The following is a 12688-nucleotide window of genomic DNA, read 5'->3' on the forward strand; positions in this document are numbered from 1 at the left end:
AGGCAAATACAGGTAGCAGGTAGCGAAACACAAGCTAACAATTAATTCCTCTGATTCCCATTCATGTCAGAGTGTCCACATACATTCAGCAGCGTTAATTATGCTGATTGAGACAAACGTGTGACTGCTCTCTGGTGGATAAACTATGTTAAGGCAACACTGTTTCTAAATAACTTCAAACTAATGAAAATATCTGTACTACGCTGTGGACATTTAGTCACACGTTACATTTCAGATACTAAAATGGGCCACACAAGTATGTTTACACACATACAGAACAGAATGCTGTACATGCATACATTTATTTGTATTGCATGTTAAAAAAGAAGAGATAAAAAAAAAAGACACAGCTCATCCTTTGAGAAATGAGCACAAAGATGGGATGGAATAACTGGAAGCAAGACAGGATGGAGGATGGGAAAGTGAGCACTGACCGTTTGTCCCAGAGAATATTTCAAGGACGAACCTGTTGATGTGAGCTGCGGCGAGACAGACAAGACAGAGAACAAACGGGAGAAGCCACGGAGAGAAAAAAAAAAAAAAAAACAGAATGAGTTGACAAATTAATAGGTCTCAGTGAAGAGTGAGGAGAGATGATGCACGGCTGAAAAAGGGGGACTGTATGTAGTATGTTGATAGTTGTTGGGCGGCCGGCTCTCCAACAGCAGAGGGAGGGAAATAAACAGGAGCGGTGAAGGGAGGGAGGCACGGAGGAGGGAGGGAGAGTGAGAGGATAAATCCTTACTACATAATGATTAGAGCTCACAAGCCCTTCCTGTGACATGGAGTGTAGGAGTCAGGATTACAGCCGGCCAGTGAAGCCAGAGTGAAAGCTCTGCTGATGGAGGAAGGAGGGGCACAGGTAGGAAAAGAAAAAAGAAAAAAAAAAAGGTGTAGCTAACTAAAGAGAGCAAGCAGACAAGGTGTGTTACAAAGGAGGCCAGAGGAAGATCCAAGGTTTCCCAAACTCCAGCAGCTTACTCACATCTGCAGCCCTGCTCAGGCCATCTGTCGCCGGCCGCTGACAGCCTCGTGCCGGGCCGCTGGATCGTTTTTCAGAGCCTTTTATTTTGATGGAGTGGTCGAAAAGAGTGCTGCTCGCACAAGAGGAGGGCGAAGGAGGGAGGCTGGAAATCAGAGACGAGGGTCACCCTGCAGAATCCGTGATAGATGGGACGCGACATGCGGACAGGTGTCTCGGCCAAAGATGGAGTACATCTGTGTCTTCATGAACTGGGCAGCGAGGAACAAGGACACGACTGAAGAGCTGAGTGCTGAGGATACGTATGACATCGTGTAAGTTTCTGGCAGAGTTTTTTTTTGTCTCAAGTCTCCAGCCAACACAGGAATTATCGTTTCCCCAGAGGTGAGCAGCTGGTGAAGACATTAGAAAGACGGCCGTCTCGCGCAAAAATATGCACGCTCTCAAGTTTCTCCTCGCACCGTTGTTGGACATCTTACCTGAAAGCCCTCTTCTGAAGACGAAGCCGTCTTAACTTCAACACTAACCTGGAACCTTTAGCCAACAGCACAACTGTGGACAAACCACGATTTGTAAATTTGCTTTGTTTTCCCTTTTCCTCCAACTCCTCTGGCACCTGCTCACCTCGATATCCCTCCATCACGCCATCCTCCTCCTCCTCCTCCTCCTCCTCCTCCTCCTCCTGCTCCTCTTCCTCCCTCCCCTCTTTTCACCAGCGAGTGATAATGTGACCTTCTGCCAAAGTGCTGGAAACCATGCCACCGTCGCAGCGGGCTCCTCTGTTGCTGCTACTGAAATAGACTCAAACAAGTGCAGGGAGAGGAAGAGGAAAGGGGGGAGGGAGAGGACGAAGGAGGGATAGGAAGAGAAGAAGAGGGCCAAAGGGGAGAGAAAGAAAGAAGACAAAGGAGAGGAGGGGAAGAGAGAGAGAGAGGGAAAAAAAAAGAAAACGGGAACAGGACAGCTGAGGCTGCAGACACGGGATGAGTGGTGACGAGCCAGGGCTGGATGTGGATTGCCAACACAGGTAAAAGATCACCTTCACCTACCACTTACATTACTTCATCCATCTGCCTGTTTATGGTACACTCTCAAATCCATACTTTAAAGCTGAGTGTGGTTAAGTGCAAAAAATGCTTCTTTATTACTCTTTGGAGGCGTGATGTAGTTTTTTTAAGTAGTGCCCCCTTACTCTTCGTCTTCTACTCCTCTGTTTCCCAATAGAGGAATAATCAGAGGCCAGAGGATCAGATCAAAAGCAGGACTCGACAGAATCTCCGTCAGGGGGGGATCAGGCGGCACGCTGTGCTTGGCTTTTGTGCCTGTTGTAGGTGCGTGTGGTGGCTGTAACTGTTGCTTTAACTCAGCAAGCCGAGTGGATCGATGCGTCATTGTAAACAGTTCACGCAGCTGAGAGGGGCTTTGATACCTGCCCGCCGGACCTGAGATGCTGCTGCTGCTGATGCTGCCGCTGCTGCCGCTGGAAGGGAAATTGGGCTGCCACCGAGTAGTGACTTTTCAGGATGCGAGAAAATGAGGGGCTCCTGTAATTACTGCGGGATTGGTTGTGGCACTTTCGGCTCGGCGAATACAGAACGGCTTCTTTTTAAAGGCGTAAGAATAGGATGTGAATCGATAAAACTTGAGGCTCACTTCTGTCCGAGATTGGAGGAATGCGTCAAGTGTCATTCACGGACATTAAGAAAGAAGGACGACAATCTACACAGAACCCAAAAGTTTCGTAAAGGTGATGCAAGTTCAGGGGAGAACTGCTTGAAAGAATGTCGGACGGTCACCTCAATCTTCAGCGGCAAAATGTAATAACTTGCAGAAGCAGCTGTTTATCAGAAACACGCTTCCTCATTACAAAGTGTCAAGAAGCTGTCAGCACCAGGGGCTCAGCACATAGGGACGAATTCATCCTTTTTTTTTTTAATGCACGGACGGAGAATTGGATGTGAGAATGTGTTTAATGACAGGGAGGACAGAGAGAGGTATAGTTCCTTATGTTTCTGCCTGGTTCAAATCAGAGGAGACAGTGAGCCCAAAAATCCACCTGGATCAGAATCCTCCTGTAGATCAAACACAACTGACTTTTCAAGAGTCTGCCTCTTTCTCACCTCTATGTCCACCACTGGTGTATTCAGACTGCACATATGATCATCAATAAATCATATATATATATATATATACACACACACACTCAGATAATCTTTTATTACTGCTTCATTTTAATGGTACAGGTCACACAGATTATAAAACGTTCTTCCCTATGGAACAGTGTATTCCACCCTTTTGAATGTCTGAATATATATCTGAGGGGGCAAAAGATGATTGACAAGGCAGAAACTGCATACTTTTAATATATTATACTTTTTTTTATCAAGTTCCCTTTAATCTTTGCTTCAAATCAAAGTTTATTCTTCTTCTCTCCCATCTATTGTTAATCTGTCATAAAAAGGAATTCTGAGCATTAACTTTAAAGACAGGCTGAGGCTTCCGTCAAATATCCCTTATCAGTTATTATTTTGGTAAAAACGGTTTATTCCACAGGTAAAGGTTAAAGATAAAACACGCTCATCCTCCTGCTGTCTCCATATAAGGATGAATGGGGATGTGGGCTGAGACAGTGTGAACAGTGCGGCACCAGTTAGGCAGGTGAAAAATGGCTGCTCATTATGTTATGCCAACCATATCTCGCTTTCAGTAATTGGATGTGTGTAAGTGAGAGCAATACGAATGTCCACGCTTGCACATCTGAGTGTGTTGGATTGGGGGCGGGGGGGCAATATGAGGATTCTCACTGCACACACACGCATCATTGCATGATTTAACACACCAACAACCGTGATGGAGGAATCTGCTATTGGACGTCAGGCCGGGAGAAAAAGATGATCAATATCTCAAGTGATACATGAGTGATTTATTTTGTTTTAAACGGATTCTGCTGCCATCACACACATACACACACACACACACCAGTCTATACGTCTACACATGTGAAGAATAGGAAGTGAGGACGGGACAAAATGTCCTCACATTCAAAACTGTCAAGGGTTAAACTCAGACATGTTTTTAGAGGAGGTTCAAAGTGTCGTTGTGACAAGTGTGATTTATTCAATTTGAATACAGCACTTTGAGTAGTTCTTTACAAGTGAAGCCTGAATAAAAGAAGTGTGTATATATATATACTGTCAGCTGAGTATAGCATAAAGCATTTAAAGAAAAAATAAATTAGTAATACTAATACTACTTATATCTGAAGATAAGCCAAAAACTGGTGACCAAGCCAGTAGGTGGCTCATCCTCTTTGCTGTGTCACGTAAGCATATGTTTCCTTAGTATCTGTAAATCTAATTTGTAATGCTGTAAAGTGTACAATGAAATCTCACAGGCTAGATCCACCTATTTTTTAAGAGGGAAGACCTGTGGGTTCCAGTGAGGAAACTTGCAGTTGATTAACTTAAGTATTAAAAATGACGATTAAGCTGATTATAAATACACCTTTTCACATATTTCGTCCTTCATGTGATAGAGATGATTCTTAATTTTTTTCAGAATTTAAAGACAAAATTACTTCGCAATTCAGTGTAATCAAGAATAATGATCGCCTACAAGAAAATCTCACCACAAGATGGTCAACTATAAGGTCATTTTAGGATATGACTCAAAGAGATCTTAATATGTACAGAAAAAAGTTCTTAAAATAATATGAATTTCTCTTTCTTGAGGATTTTTAAGGAAAATTATGGCACATTCTAACATGTGAGGCTCAGCCGTCTTAGCCGACTGAATGACCTCTGGTTCTGGATCTCAGGGTTAGAAGCTGCTTTGTCAGCTGTCCAGCTTCTCCACGAATACTTAGAACCGATCTGCTTAATGAAATGTTAAAGACACCAGACCACACCATCTTCACTGTCTCTGCAGTCAGAGAGGACAAAGGGGGCAAGAGGAGAGACTGAGGAAAATGTCCAAAAAGAAAAAAAGAAATAAAAAAAAAAGGGAACCCCTGCATGGACAATTGTTTTAAATTGAGGTTGTCCTGATTGACAGCCAGATACAAGCCAGGGCAGTAAAATATTTACTGCCGGGGAGGGAAGGTGGTAGCAGGATATCAGTGCTATCCATCCAAGGTCATGAGCGAGGAGTAGTAAATTTCACTCGGAATCAGGCGATGCTGCATGGCCACGTGATCCTCTCCGCGATAATTCACAGCCAGGTGACTCTTACACTTTGAAGCAGAAGTTCTCAGGGCTCCTCTCCCATGCGGGCAATCTGACGAGATCTTAAACTCGGGACAGAAGAAGTCTAGCTGGCTGCGTCGCCCCTCCCCTCCTCTCCCCTCCCCAAGTTTATGGCTGCACTCACGGGCACAACAGAGACTGGGGCCCATTTATATTCATGGCGCAGCGCTGCTTGCACCTCGTCTAACGTCCTGTCCCTGTTGAGAAGGAAAACTGACACGCCGTAGGCTGAGGAGTGGGTGGGGGGGGCAGGCGTTGCCTCTCTTTCCTTGTCATTCTTCTGCCTCTTGTGTATACTGACACCAACCTGGGTGTTTGTGCACGTGTGGCACGGGTGGATGCGCATGCAATTTGTAGAACGGGAAATTGATTAGCCTAATCGTTTTCTATTCACAGCCGCATGTGCGCCACTTAATTTTTCACAATTAGCCCTGAGCTGTGACACGGTGGGGAGCGTCACGATGAAGAATGATGACAATGATAACCTTAGAAGCAAAGCCTGATGTGATGGGGGGGCGGGTATCCAAACATCCAAACAAATAGAGCAGTTTGAGTTTGAATTCAGGCTGAACACTCAACGCTACAGTCTAACAAAAAGTGACACAGAGCGTCCTGGTGACTCCGCTGGCAGAGCTCGTGATCATGACGTAGTTTAGGTTTATTTTGGCTTTCTTTGTCACATGTCTCCTCCCTCCCTGCTCCGTCCCTCTTGTCACTCTCTATTGTCACCTAACAAATAACAGCCAAAATGCTCAACGAGCCAGAAACATGCTCCAAAAACAGGAAAACTTTCTGGCAACTCGACCGGTTCTTAAAGTTTCCTCAACAAGTTCAAACCAAACGAGATGAGGAATTGTTTTCACTTTTCTGGAGAGGGTTTATTGCAGCAGAAATCAATACAACCTCTCCAGGGAAAACTATAAACAACTGAGTTGTTGATGACATGCTCTGATTGCTTTCCATAGGGTGGTTTTACATGTTTCAGCTGTAATTACAGACGCTGAGGCTGTCTGTCATGCAGTGCTTACAGATTTGGGCAAAGCACCACACTCACTACTTCAAGCAGCAAGTACATATCTTCTGTTTCTTCCTACTTAAAATACTGATGAATAGTACCGTAATCTGTCAGACTGATCTTATTATAAGCATTAAAATGTATTCAGGTGTTATTATTTTGCTCAAAACTAAAGACTGACAATTACAGTGTCTACATAGTATATATAGACAGTTTTCTGAGGAGTCCAGAACGGTGCAGTAAGTAAGTCAGTGTTGGATCTATATTGATCCTGTGAACAAACACAAATAGGATCATGATGTTGCTCTGTGTCTGGTTTAGATGTTGCCAGTTACTGCTAAAAAAAAAAAAAAAAAAAAGAAAAAAAGGAAGTGTAGCGCAAGATAAAAGAATGAATTTCCAGGACTATAAAATTATTTCTTACTGTATCTGTATAAATTACCGTGCAGTGTTTTGGCATCTAACGGAGCTCAGATTGTTCTGTCTCACCGGTACCTGAAATAACACAGCCTCGCAATAGTTCTTACTGCAGGGCTGTTTTTGTTCTGATTGCCCACTGAGACTGACACATTTAATATGTGTGAATTTGCCGTGCTGCCTTTCAGTCTTTCTGCTATTAGTTCCAGTCAAGTCTTGTTCAAACCAAAGCAAACACAGCAAAGGGAAATTACACCATGCCATTTACTGGGTTATTTCATTACGTTAAATGTGTTGCTCGGTCAGATCACTAGATAGACAGATGTATATTCACACCTAGAACAACATGCAAAAACATTCCATGTGATACGTGGAAGTTTTCTAATCAAATGTCTGTCACATTCAAGCCATCACGGTTCAATGCAGTGACCTGGGATTATGGATTAGCATTACCAGGGGATCTCACGTGATTTAACAATTACCCCTCTACTTCTGTGTTGATTGCAGCGCATCCGCACGAGATAACCAAAATCCATGTGTTTTACTCAAATCTACTGACGTCTTCAGATACAATGTCTAGGCTCCAATTAGAAGTGGCAGGTAATTAGCTGTGTAATTTTCACTTCACAAATTACGTACATGGCAATTTACTAGACGTCCCCAGGTGCATGCAAACAGAACTACAGTCAACTTTGCTAATCGTGAGTTATTATTTAGTTTAAAGAGTCTCATCTGCTCCAACATTCTTGTGCTAGCACACACACACACACCAGCAACGTATTCCGTCTAAAAAAAAATAATAAAAGATGAGTAGGGCCTATAGACTGCAGGATTATACACGATGTATGCATCACAAGTGATGAAGTCAGGGATTTGAAACAACCAACTCTCAAATGTAGCACAAGACAATTTTTAAAAAAATTAAATGTAATTTTGAAAAGCTAATTGTGAATAAACTGCACTGGAACTTTATTTTTGCTCGAAAGACTTAAGTCTGAACATTAAAAAAGGGCAGGGGATTGTATATCATCATACACTATGAAAAAGCTTAAGAAAAAAAAGCCAGTTGGACTTAAGATGTTTTACCTGTTCAGAATACATATAGTACTACTTAAACTTTCATTCAAAGCCATGTTGTTGAGTTTGTCATACCTCATATTCCAGTTGTATCTTTCGAATACACTAAATTGGTTTAAAATGAGTTTGGCAAATCCTCAATACAATGTTGACATTTACACACCATGAAATGTAAGTGAGAGAATAACTTTCTGTATGTGATATGAGAGAAGCGACTTCTGTCAGTTTTATCTTAGACACTCCTGCTTCAAGCACGTTAGTTAAAAGAAAAGGGACAAAAGGATGTCAGTGCACAAAACCACACACACACAGGAGAGATTAAAAACAAAGTGATATGCTCATACGTGTGTGTGTGTGTGTGTGTGTGTGCGTGTGTGTGTGTCAGAGGTCAGCTGTATGTGTGGGCAGCCACCAAGTCAACTGTGAGAGCAGGCTGGTGACAGCTGGACCGGTGGCGCGGGTGGAGGGGGGGTGGTCTGGTTCTGCACGGGCAACCACGGTTTCAGCTTAACCAGGGTCTTACACTGATCCCTGCTCTACATACGGACGAGCATGAGGCTGAGTGTAGGGGCCGCCAAAGACTGACAGAGGGCTCTTCCGCCACCCTCCACGTCACCTGTCACTACCAGTTTACAGCCAGGTCAGCCCGCAGGGTCAGAGTGGGAATATTAATATCAGAAAGTCGCATCGATGCCTGTAAGCCTCAGGTAAACATACACCCGCGTATTATAGCAAAATGGATTATATTCGAAACACCACTGTAATCGTCGGCCTCGCAAAGATTATTACCCAAACACTTGCACATACAATCTGTTCAATTTCTCTACACGCCGTGCTGACACAGTGAATGATGTCTGATGGATCGTCACACTCCCAATAAATGTGGGGGAGACATATATATATATATCAAACATCTGTCTAATGCCAGGCGAGCACACGAAGCGTGTCCTTGAACACATAAAATCCTCGTAGCATTTTGGAGTAAATGATGATCTTCCCAGGACTGCGTTGATGCATTTATTGTGCCATCAAAGAGACTTTTTTATTGTCTGAATCTAAAGCCATACAAAAGAGTGAAGCCGTGTGATCGAGGTTACATGCCAGCGAGGAGGCTTTACTCACGCGTCAGATGAGATTTCAAAGATGGAATGGTAATAAAGCACAACCACATAGCTTTCCATCTGCTGTGGCATTTAAAACCTGCTGATCACGGACCCTCCGATACTATACAGTCAGGAAATCCAACCGCTCAGTTCAGCTCCACTTCCCTCCTGAATATTTAAATCCTTTAATGCATAGAGATACCAGCTGAAGCCTGAATACCCTTTGACGGTTTCCTCTTGCAGCATGTGAAAATTTACAAGACGTTTTAGGACGCCCTTCTCCAGAGACAACAGTAAAGATCGCATCAGATTTGTTAGGATTACACTGGGACAGTCCTGCATACCGCAGCAGATCAGTCACTCGTTCAAGTGGAGGCATACATGTCTTAAATATGTCTGCAGTGTCATCGGGCTGAAGTGAAGGGAAAAGGGTCTGTGACAGAAACCGATATCGCTGAGTGAGTCTGTTTGATGAGCCACTGTCTCCAGAGGTCAGCAGAAACAGATAAATCACTGATGGTTTGAAGTGAAAAGCCTCCATTGTCGTTTTACTTTGGGTGCCCCTCACCAGGAGACGCTGCGAGACACAGCCTTATACTTTTTCATATGGCAGCCATTTATCACATGGCCATGATACAGAAAACTATTCCATAAAGAATAGAGCAGTAAATCAACGGACAGGTTTAGAGATGGCCAAAGGGGGGGGACTCAACCCAGCTGTTTAAGACGGCCGCTGTGTGAATTAAAAATCCTGAAACCCGACCTTCAGAAAATAGAGCCACATTTTGTCCAAATGAACCCAAACAATGGCACGCGTGTCTGGGGTATGGATTAGCCAGTGTGTCAGTGACTTGTATCTTCCACCTTCCTCCATCTTCAACTTTCCACCTTGCCACTATGTTCTGCAGTGGCACTCAAGCTGAATATATCAAATATCATCCAACAGGAATATTAGACCACGCTGCCATGTTATGCTCGCTTAAATGTATTCACAACATGACCACTCTTTGTGTTCAGGCTGCTTTGTACATGTCTACTACTTGTCACCGCTGATGTGGCATTTGCAGTCCGAGTCCTTACAGTATCACTCCACCTGGCTTAGGAAATACTCCAAGCGCTCTTTTGCTACTTTGATCTATTTAGTTTTTGTTTTGTTTTGTTTTTCACGTAAAGGACAAGAAGCCAATTGATGACACAGCTCAGTGCATCTTAAGTAATTGAAGGACATTTGACTGGCAGTTAGGTAGATTCACTGATTTCAGCACTAATCTGTCACTTGACATAAATAATACAGTCAAGTCACACTTGATGAGACTGTTACAACTGATCTTCTTCACAATAATCAGGCTGAAAATGAGAAAAAAAATGAAGACAAGCTAAAGTGACACTTCTTGAGCACGTAACTAGACAAGCGAGTCATTTGCCAGGTGATATGTGAAAACCATATTGTTTTAAGGGTGTGACTGAAAGGACAATGTCCTAGCAGTTACAGATTAGATCCTTGTACTGCATTAATGTTTGATTATATAAGCAACCTCAGTGCTTCTTGTTGTGAACTGTTGTGCACTCTGTCCAGTGGAGGATCACTAAATTCAGCTTTGGCTGCATTGTTGGTTTCCTCAGTGTTTCAGCTTCACAAGTTCTTAGTGAGAACATGCAACTTTGAATAACTTTTATGTGAAGACAGAGGTTCAGGTATGCAAGAACAATGGGCTACTACTCGTAGAGATACAAAAATGATAAAGCGCACATTTATCTATGGACTAGGGGCTATATATTATTACTGTCATTCTTGGTGTTGATAAGATTTGAGACAAAAGTTATACTTTCTGCTTATCTTTTCGATTCTTTATCAGTTATCTGGCTGATTCCTTACCAATTTTTTGTGCTGGGAACTGATGGGTTAGTGGAGCTGGCTATAGCCAGCTATCGCAACAGTCTGTCATCATCTAAAATGTCTGGAATGAGAGAATCATTTTCATGTAGATTTTCTTTGTCAAACAAAAAATATTTTAAGACTTTGCGTGTTTTCCTGACGTGGCAAAAAGAAATGATAATTTGTTGATTGGGAAGCTGTGGCACTTGTGCAGAGTACAGCATCAAACACAAGACATTACTCTGATTTAAGCCCATGATGCATAGAAAGATGTTTCAGCATATTGTTAATTTCACAGACATGTCAACGCCCTTCTTCGTCAAAAGCAAGCCACAATGTGGAAAGTTCTGTCCACTGACAGCTATTAGCCATCTGACGGTTTGGACTACTTGGAACAGTTTTTCGAATTATGTCCCTAATAAAGAGAAAATAACAATAAAACTACAGATAAATGGTAAATTGTCTGCACTTATTTTCTAGCTCAGTGCTACTTAAAGCGCTTTCCCATTGATCTGGCTGCCATGCAAGGTGCTAGCCTGCCATCGCGAGCAATTGCGGGTTCAGAGTCTTGCCCAAGGTCGGTAGCAGCTCCACGCTGACAAATTGTATTTGGCTCAGTTGTACTTGGAGGTGAATGTTTATGAGCGTTCCGTTTATCTAAAGGGGATCGAGATACAGTCATTATTTTCAAAGGCAAGTGGTCATGAGCCAAAGTAAAGGACAAGTTGTTAACTGGTCTGCTGCAGCTGAGAAACTGGTGGAGCCTTGCTAATGAACTCCAGCACCAGACAATGTGGAGCTGTGCCAGACTCATGAATATAAAGACCAGTTGTTGTCTTAATGTGTTTGATTACAATCCTAACAGAGTGCATTTACAGTTGTGCTGTGACTCTGTAGTGGCCTTTAACTAATGTCATGTGTTGTTTTAGTGGAGCAGCTAAGAGCGGCCAAACAATGATAAACTGATGGCAGGATTTGGCATGGGTTCAGTTTGCCTTACGTCTTCTACATTCTAAACAAGTGCCCACACATCCATGCTTTATTTATGATGATCTGGCTCAGGTCCACAATATATACAGATTCAACATTCACAAAACGATCGGTCAGGGCCTGCACGGAGAGTTGTAGGTTGTGCTGGGTTACAAGTACTTCTACAGTTTTGGCTCCAGATATTGTTTTGCTTATCAGGGATGGGTTACATGATACGTCAGATGGATAACATTTAGAACAGCACGTACAACTACAGCTCGCAAGGAAACTGAATACAGAAAATTCTGGCATTGATTGAAACCTGTGGACACGCGCCAACTATGTCAAACCGTGGGTATTTTAGGGTGCAGATTTTTGTTTTTTTTTTGCCCCGAACATCATTTTGATTCGACTGTACTTATGATAATGATGAATCTACAGATTAGTTAAATGACCCTGGATTTAAAGAGATTAGCATGGCTGCATTTTTTAATCAGAGCTTTGTTGAACATATTCATGCAGGTGAAAGCCAAAAGAGACAGCACCGTCATTGTAATCATCTGGTGGTAAATGAATCATCAATCTTTGTAATAGTGAAGGTCAAATCATCAGTTGTGTTTTCTGGGCTGGGAAATTATTAAAGTGTATTGCACAATTATGTCTCAAGCTCAGGGAGGACTGCTCCTTATTGCACCATACGTATAGTGCCAGTCAATGGGGTACTTTGAAATTAGGTGTGGCATACTGTCCTTAATTAGAAAGTTTAGGATAGCAAGGTTAGAAAGCTTGATCTAGTTAAACTCGAAACAGCGTAGACCCGGGGTCTTCGACATTTTTCAGGCCATGGACCCCCAAACTGATTGAGAGATATTATGCTATTAAAATATTTTTTTTTTATCTTTTATTTCAAAAATGTGCAACACTAGGAACTGCCGTAAAAATAAACATACATCTACTGTTAGCATCTTTGCTGACAAGGTCCACTGCTGCTGCCAAACACAAGGT

General features: G+C 42.7%; 1 protein-coding gene and 1 long non-coding RNA gene across 2 annotated transcripts in view; one reads left to right on the forward strand and one right to left on the reverse strand.

Annotated features, from left to right (window-relative positions):
- Window positions 1-12688, reverse strand: part of LOC124997507 — an 85285-nt gene that overhangs the window by 31094 nt on the left and 41503 nt on the right. The window lies entirely within an intron of this gene.
- grin2ca (glutamate receptor, ionotropic, N-methyl D-aspartate 2Ca) overlaps window positions 629-12688 on the forward strand; it is a 50380-nt gene continuing 38320 nt past the window's right edge. The window contains exon 1 of the mRNA XM_047571251.1: window positions 629-2009. The gene's annotated coding sequence lies outside the window, so the exon portion shown is untranslated. The remainder of the gene's footprint in view (window positions 2010-12688) is intronic.

Source organism: Mugil cephalus, chromosome 20 (assembly GCF_022458985.1).
Source record: "Mugil cephalus isolate CIBA_MC_2020 chromosome 20, CIBA_Mcephalus_1.1, whole genome shotgun sequence".
NCBI lineage: Eukaryota > Metazoa > Chordata > Actinopteri > Mugiliformes > Mugilidae > Mugil > Mugil cephalus.